The following is an 8,676-nucleotide window of genomic DNA, read 5'->3' on the forward strand; positions in this document are numbered from 1 at the left end:
AATGAAAGAAAATTATGATAAAATATGACTTAAAGATTTTTATAATATCATTTCACAGTACTGTATATATAGCCTACTCAACTTACGACCAAATTGTGTTACAACCCGTCTGTCGGCACCAATCGTGGTCGTAAGTCGAGCACTAGCTGTAGACAAAAGGTGAGTCCCATAAATCACAGAATACCAGGGATCCTGCCTTCATCAGGCATTTACAAGCTCCTCCTTCCATGACATGCAGGACAAGTAAGTCTGTGTGGGACAGAGCTGATACACATGCTCAGCGGGAGAAGAACTTGTCTCATTTAAGGACACAGCTTTCAAGTAATGACGCCGTGCAGTATGCTGAGAAATGCAGCAAACGTGATTAGCTATTCCAATTACAGACATTTTAGCCAAGAGGAGTGAAACACACGGAAATGGTTGCACAGACAAGCATCCTCACAGATAAAAATTCCACAATTTACTCAAAAGGGGAACTTCTCAAAGCCAACTTTCAGCTATGCAACGGTAAAAACAAACCAAAAAAAAAAAAAAAACCCCATAATAGTTTCCTGGTTTAGTTGTCTTTCTAATCAAACTCACTTGGATTCAAATCCACTTTTGATTTTTACTCATCATACTCCTTAATTGTTTAATCAATTTGCTTTCTACCTTCAGCTGTGAAATAATGTCTTCTGTGTATACAGCATAAGGGGGCTATGAGCTATCCTACATCTGTCGAAAATGATAAAAATGTTACTGTGATTCCCCTGTGATGCTCTAGTACGCTTGGCGTCTGGAGTCACAGTTTCACTACCTCTGCGTCACCAGTGCACAGCCTTATCTACGGCCCTGGACAGTGTCCGACGAATACTTCATGAACTAAATGTCCTCCCTCCCCTCACCATTTTAAACACTGCAAATTACGATTTTTAAACCCATTTTTCTTTATTCAGTATAAAATGACATGTTCCTTGCTCTGTACTCTACAAGACATCATAGGAGTAATATTTAAAAAAAGGTAGAAGGTAGTATCATCCTCTCAAGGAACTTACACTCTACCTGCAGAGATCAAAACACCTGCACCCTGAGTGAGAGCTAATGAAGTACTAAATGAGTAGAGCAGATACACTGGTATCTGTGTCTTACTGCACGTGACCCAGAAACAAAAACAGGACTCAACCTGTGTTCAGTACAAAAGGAAATTGATTGGCTCACAAGACTACAAAGTGGAAAGAAAATGCTGGCTCCAGGCAAATGTGGTGCAGGGCCTGTCGTTGTCCCGGGCTCCATTTCCCCTGACTGGCTCCGTCCCCTGCTCAGCATGGTGGACTCTGGCATCTTTAGACTCACATCACCATGGCGTCTAGTCTATGGTAACAGGGAAACTCTCTCCTCCAAAAACACACACAAAATATCGTGCTCCTCAAGTTTCACTCACCGTATTGCCTTGCATTATGTTCTTATCGGGCACCAGTTCCCGTGGCTAAAGGGATTGATTATTGCTGATCAGCTTCCCCCAGATCAATGCTCATTTCTGCATCCTGCAGATGGACTTGTCCCGGAAGAATGTTAATAAGGCTGTGGTTAATAAGGGCGGTGATTCTCTTGAGGATCTTGTGAAATGCAGATTCAAATTCAGCAGCTCCAAGGTGGAGCCTGAAGTTCTGAGAAATGCCTATTCTGTATTGTGCAGATGGAGTTGTCCCTGGAAGAATGTTAAGAAGATTATGGCAGTGCATTTGATTCTCTTGAGGATCTCGTTAAATGAGATTCAGATTCAGCAGTTCCAAGGCAAGTCTGAAGTTCTGTCTCTCTAACATGCTCTGCCGCTGCTGGACTGATGCCACACTTCATCTTAGTTAGCAAGGGATTAGAGGACGTGTTCCCCAGGCACTGCTGGAAAGCGCTTGCTGCAAGAACGAGGGTGGATGACGAGTTGTAGAAATAACAAATCATGTTGACAATGAGGGGTTGAGAAGAGCAGCCTAAAGTGAGATGAGGGCTGGTCACGAGTGGTCTTACTAGTGTCCTGCTTGAGAGGGTGGCTCTGGAGCCAGGCTGCCCAGCATGGGGCTCACATCTTCCACCAGCTACTCCGTGCCTGCTTCCTCCACTGTAAGACTGAAATGATATAGCTGTTATGTCAGGGGGCTGGTAGAGGATTAAATTAGTTACTGCTACTAAAATACTTAGAATAATGCTGTACGTATACAATGTACTCTGTTAAGTTTGCTCCAATGAAAATAACTAAAATCAGCTACATATAAAATAAGTAATTATTGGGGGTAGCGTTTATTTTTCAATTTCTTTTTTTGTGAGATGGCCTTGCTCTGTTGCCCAGGCTGTAATGCAATGGCTCAATCACAGCTCACTGCAGCCTCAACCTCCCAGGCTCAAGCAATCCTCCCACCTCAGTCTCCCTAGGAGCTGGGACTACCAGTACCTGCCACCATGTCTGGCTATCTTTTTTTTTTTTTTTTGTATTTTCTTAGTATAAACTGGGTTTCACCTGTTGCCCAGGCTAGTCTCAAACTCCTGGGCTCAAGTGATTTGCCCACCTCGGCTCCCAAAGTGCTGGGATTACAGGCATAAGCCATCGCACCAGGCTGGGGATAGGGTTTTAAAAGGCGGTATCCATAGGCTAGAGTTAGTGGTTCTCAAATATTAACGTGTATCAATATTACCTGGAAGCCTTGTTAAAAAAAGACTCCTGGGCCTCATTCCCAGTTTTTCTGCTTCCACAGTTCTCAAGAAGCACCTTAGTCACCTCACCTCTAACAAGTTCTGCATTGACGTTGGGGCAGCTGGCGTGGGGACCCAAGTTTGTGAGCCATCAGGCTGGACTGTGTGTCTCAAACAGGAGGGCAAGTTGAATGGGGACTAGGAACCCACTCTGATGCAGAGGAAAAAGCATCATAATGCTGCATGATGAGGTAAAGTCTGCAGCTGAGAAAATGGGGCTATACAATGTTCATTCCTAGGGCTTGCCACTGCATAGCAGTGACATAGGAAAATGTAACCAGCAGTGGAAGTGCCCCATTGGTGTTCTCCATGCTTGAATTACCTTCTCAGATTATAAGTTCAAGATGTAAAATTCTTTCCTGTTTCCTTGTAGACCTGGCGATTTAATATTCCATTCGATCTTCCAGTCTTCGTAATCTAAGTTCGTCATTCATCTCCAGGTAAACTAAACACAGTAAAGAAATGAGACATGGGAGACCTCTCCTCTAGCTAAGGCTCAGCCTCCAGCAAAGCCTTGGGCACAGCACTCAGCTCTCCAGAGACCCGGAATCCTTGTCAGGTGAAGAGGAAAATAAACCGCCTTTACATTCTCCTTCTCCATGCAAGGCTCCAGATGCAGCACTGTAGAATTTGAGTAGCCCATTCTGTTTCTGCCTGTCTGCCTGGTTATAAAACAAGAAAGATGTTTCTAGTTATAGAACCCTTATTCCAGTGTGGGCCATTCATGTTCCTTCCAGAAATGTGAAATTTGACATTGAAAATTAATAGGTACAGATTCCTTTGGCAGCAGAAGCATGTCAGTGGCAATGCTCTGAAGTGTGGATTTATGAGATGACCCAGTGCCCCTGTGTCTTAAGGACTGACTGGCCCTTTAAAATTCACAAATCCTATCAAAAACACTCCCCCACATCCTTAATATTTTTTTGTTTATATTAATTATAGTTAGGGCCTATTAAGTACAATGCCAAAAGCAGCAAATTTTATTTCTTTAAAATAAAATAAAAATTTTATTTATTTGTGTCTTTAAATACAAATGATTCCACTGAACCTCCGATATCTGTAAATGCACTGAATAAAGGGAGTTAAAAGTATGTGAGACAAGTACCACGGCCTTCTACAGCAATCTCATCGGACTCTACCCCAATTTTCCAGAGAATTTTTGTAAATGTGTGAGAATGTTTTATTTTCCACCACATATGGGGATTAAGATTTAAGCAATTTTATAAATATCTTCAAGGACGGACTGTCTCATCAGATAAAGGATTTGAGGGTGATCTAGTGAAGGGATATCTTGATACCGTAATAAACTAGACAAACTCCCGAATTCACCTGCATTTTAAAAGCAGGCTTCCTCACGCGACAGTGCTTCTAGCCCTGGCGACTTGTAGCACTCATTTTCCTCCACTCCTCATGACTTTGGCCATATTTTTTTTCCCAGGGGAGATCAGCCTAGTCATCCTTGTTATATTTACTTATTTTTAAGTATAAATGTCCCTCTAGAGATGTCAATATGTTCTTCAGATATGTTGTTTAAAATGGACTGGTCAGGGCTGGGTATGGTGGCTCACACCTGTAATCCCAGCATTTTGGGAGGCTGAGGCATGAGAATCGCTTGAACCCAGGAAGTGGAGATTACTGAGCCAAGATCAAGCCACTGCATTATTGCCTGGGTGACAGAATGAGATTCCGTCTCAGTAAATAAATAGAAATATAGATAAGTAAGTGCATAAATAAATTAAATAGACTGTTCAGGAAAATATCTGGCATTATTGATATGTGGGTTTAATTTTAGAGTCAGCAAGAGAACACAGCATAAAGATGTGTTAGAAACTTCTTTAGAAAATTTAAAATTCTAATCGCTATACAATGGAGAGAAGCCCATGAAAAATACAGAACACATAAGCAATAATAGCTGAACCCAAACTAAGATTATCCTTAATCCAAAATGACTATTGCCAAGGAATACATGCTGTTACCCCTTTGGGTCCTATGAAGAATGTATGTCTCTTTCTTGAATTGTATCTCTTTCATGTGAGAAAAAGTTAGTTTGAAATGGTTTCATTAAAAAATGGTTGACTATGAGAAGTAAGCACTTGCTACATGTAAAACACATGGCTAGTCCTTACGGATAATTTTAAATGACTGAACATGGCAGGTTTTTGATCCTAGGGTCCACAAGCCATTGGTAAGTATTACAAGAAGTGTGAGAGGAAGCAAGTGACCCCACAAAGGTAATTTGGGAACTTAAGAGAAATTGCAGCATTTTAAGATAGGTATTTTAAAGATGAAAAGGGACTTTTAAAGGTAGAGTTAACAGGAAAATAAAATTTTTCTAAGTGAACGGGATAAGCATTATGGAATGTATGAAGACAGACGTTTCGGGGAGTGATAGGCTAAGAAGCAAGGTGATTTGTGTATACTTTAGAATACGTTCATGTGTAGCAGAAGCATGCATGAGGAAATAGCTTGGGAAGGGATCGTTGAGGGCCTTGCGGGTCAGACTCAAGAGGCTGGCTTTTATTTTGTATACACAGTGAGACTCCAAAACACAGCTTTGTGTGTGGAACACTGAGTGCCCCTCGAGCAATTCGGACTCACTATGCCAAGTGCCTCCAGTGATTAAGGAACAGAAATAAACTCACGATGATATGCTATGAATATTGCATAACATTTCTACATGCTTTATAGATCGGTAGTAAAGTTTATTCCAAACAGATCCTCCTTGTCGTTCTCTTACGGCAGAGTAACTGCTTTTGGGGGACATTCCCAGGCAACAAAGAAAATGTCATAATTTAAAATATTTTGAATCTAATTCAATGATTAAGGTCATTAAAATTTTTCTTTTTTGATGTTGGGGAAAATCTTTTTCTACAATAGGAATTTTGTCCAAAAACCCATAGGAATCATGGAGTGTGAGTTATTGCCTAAGTGCACAACAGTGGAAATCCTTTGAATGTTAAACGTGACTGTGCTTTTGATTGGCTGCGTTACGCTGGGAAATTGCTTTGCACTTCTCTCTCTGGTTACTTAATCACCAGAATAGTGCTGATAACAGTCATCGCCCATCTTACCTCCAGGATATTGTGAAGATAAACTCATACCCATAAAAGAGTATGCAGCTAATAGACTTCGCAATAGCAACTATGCTAATAACCATAACAGCAGCAAGATAGCATTATCTTGCTGTGGGTGTTGTGACATAGTGTCATGGAACTCAACTTGAGGCCTGAGATTGAAGAAATCTATGAGGAGGGGAAGCCCTGGCTAGAACACTCTAAGAGAGGTCCCTTTCTTTACCTTTGCCATTGAGATGAGAAATATTTGTTTGTATTGGGAACAGTGAAGAGGGAGTTTATTTTCTCTTCAGCTCTAAATTTAACAATACACGATGGTGACATTCTGCTTTCATCCGCATATAACACAGTTTTAAGAATCTAATAGACCTGTCACTTTCTCTATCTTTCTAATTATTATTTTTAACTGTTGACAGGAAATTGAATGTGCCGCAAATAGGATTTACCCCTCCAGCATGTAAACAGGCGATTACCCACATGACATGGTTTGCAGAGGGCTCGGGATTTCCCTCATGCCCTTCCTCTGGGTAGGAAATCTTCAGGATTCAGTCCTCAGAGATGAAGGCATCGGTATCTGTTAGAGGCTAAGACACCGGTAGGACAGAGTTGACCTGATTAAACTTACTGTCCAGTAGGATAAATATGGCGGAGGAGGCTGAGGTGTGCCTCACTGCTTTGTGTACAGTCACGTGCCACATAACAACGTTCTGTTCAATGACCGAATGTATGTATGATTATCCCGTAAGATTGTAATACCGTATTCTTACCATACCCTTTTCTGTGTTTAAATACACAAATGTGCACTGTTACATTATAATTGATCACATGCTGTACAAAACGCCACCTAGGTGTGTGGCAGGCTGCGCTGTCCACTTTTGCCTCAGTTCACTCTACGTTGTTTGCGTAAAAGGGAAATCGCCTAATGACTCATTTCTCAGAATGTGTCCCCCTCATTAAGTGATGGGTGACTGTACTTGTGTTTGTATTAGCCAGGGACATCTAACTACCATGGCAAGTGACCCCCAAAGCACAGAAGCTTCACCTAATAGAAGTTTACATCCTGCTCACACAGCACGTCATGCACCTGCTTCCAGAGTGCCACCTGCATAATATTTCAGGGGCCCAGGACCCTTCTACTGTGTAGCTTTATTTTCCTTTGTGACCTCTTCTGCGGGCTCTGAGATCTTCCTTCAGCCTCCCAACAGGGGAACGAGAGAATGTGGTAAAAAAAGGCTTTAGTGGCCAGACCGTGAAGGGATGGCATATTCCACTGGCAAGAGCTCGCTTACATGAGCACCTCTAACTGTAAGGGAGACTGAAAAATGAACCTTGCTGTGTGTCCAAGAAGAAAAGGAAATCATATCAGTGTCTGCCACAGGGCCCTGGGTATGCACTGAATGTTTTAAAGACATAGGTTTTAGTTTCAAACAAGCCACATATTTATTCTGGCAATGGTACTAGCCATGAGACCACAGGTGAACTGTTTAATTCGTTTACTGTGCACTTGTAGGCTCGTGAGCAAGTTTTCCTATCTTCTCCTTTCCTCTTCTTGGTCCCTCTCCCTTCCCTCACTCCCATTGCCGCATCTGTTTCCCACTTCCATTAAAATAAATATGTCTAAGCTTTTTTTTCTTCTTGGGACCTACCTTGTACAGTAGCAGTGAGAAAATTAATATGTAAGGCACCAAAAGTTACCTCTTTGCCCTGGACCAAGTGTGAGCTCGAAGATTTATTAGTTCCCATCGTTTTAATACACCCTGGAAGGAGTCGGGGCAGTGGTGCCTGGAGTGAATTACACATGTCTCTCTTTGTCATCTGGCCAGCATGAATTAAAACATTATTCAGTCTTTGAAACATCAGATAACAAGGGTATTTACTGTCTCCCCTGACCCTATATTCAAATTCCTGGAGACAAAATACGAAGAAAATCTGGGGCTATGAAATTAAACTGTGGTTAAAGCACACCTCAGAGATGTAGTCTCCTTCCCAAATGGTTTGAAGAAAATGTATCAGTGCCAGGAAACAAGGCATTTTTTGAAAAAAATAATACATTGTATAAACTCTTAGTATCTCTGGGAGTTGAGCCCAACTGCCTTTCAGCCCATCTATGCCCACTAATTGAATCTGCTTAATTGAGGTGCAAGTCTATGAGGATGAGTTCCTAAGGGATTTTGCAGCCTCCTGCTTATAGATAAATCAAAATGATTACAAAATAGTCCTTCTCGATGTTCATGGCTTCAGATTTCTATGAAGTGGGACATAAAAGGAGGGAAAATGTGGACTTTCTGAAATATGAAGGAGAGTTCATTGAGCCTCAGGATTAGTTGAGCCAGATGTTGCTGTTGGCTCCTGTTTAAACAAAGTGTTCTCACTTCAAATCTGAATGATGATCTTACATCCCCTGAAATGAGCCTTTGATTGAGATATTTTTCTGCAAATTGGCCTTCTTTCTCCACTGCTATAATGTTCAAAGTGATATGGACAAATAGTAATTAAAGAAGCAGCTCTTTTTTGGAAAGCAGGTAAGTCATAGGACCCTTAAGTTAATGTAATTTTTCAGAACACTTGTTATCAGTATTCTGGGATCTACCCCACAGTTAAAATTTATGGAATGAAGCTTTATGGAATTCAAAATGCTTATCAGTCTACAAGAAAAGAATAGAAGAAAAGAAAGAAAGAGAGGAGAGAAAGAAAGAAAAAGAAAGAGAGAGAAGAAAGAAAGAAGGAGAGTGAGAAAGAAAGAAAGAAAGAAAGAAAGAAAGAAAGAAAGAAAGAAAGAAAGAAAGAAAGAAGAAGGAAGGAAGGAAGGAAAGAAAGAAGGAAGGAAAGAAGAAAAGAAAGAGAAAGAAAGAAAAGAAAGAAAGAAAGAAAGAAAGAA

General features: G+C 41.1%; 1 long non-coding RNA gene across 1 annotated transcript in view; it reads left to right on the top strand.

The window, feature by feature from the left end:
- Window positions 1–8,676, top strand: part of LOC108285140 — a 30,681-nt gene that overhangs the window by 8,040 nt on the left and 13,965 nt on the right. Inside the window, exon 2 of the long non-coding RNA XR_001817468.2 lies at window positions 160–163. This is a non-coding gene — a long non-coding RNA (uncharacterized LOC108285140). The remainder of the gene's footprint in view (window positions 1–159; window positions 164–8,676) is intronic.

This window comes from Cebus imitator, unplaced genomic scaffold (assembly GCF_001604975.1).
Source record: "Cebus imitator isolate Cc_AM_T3 unplaced genomic scaffold, Cebus_imitator-1.0 Scaffold291, whole genome shotgun sequence".
NCBI lineage: Eukaryota > Metazoa > Chordata > Mammalia > Primates > Cebidae > Cebus > Cebus imitator.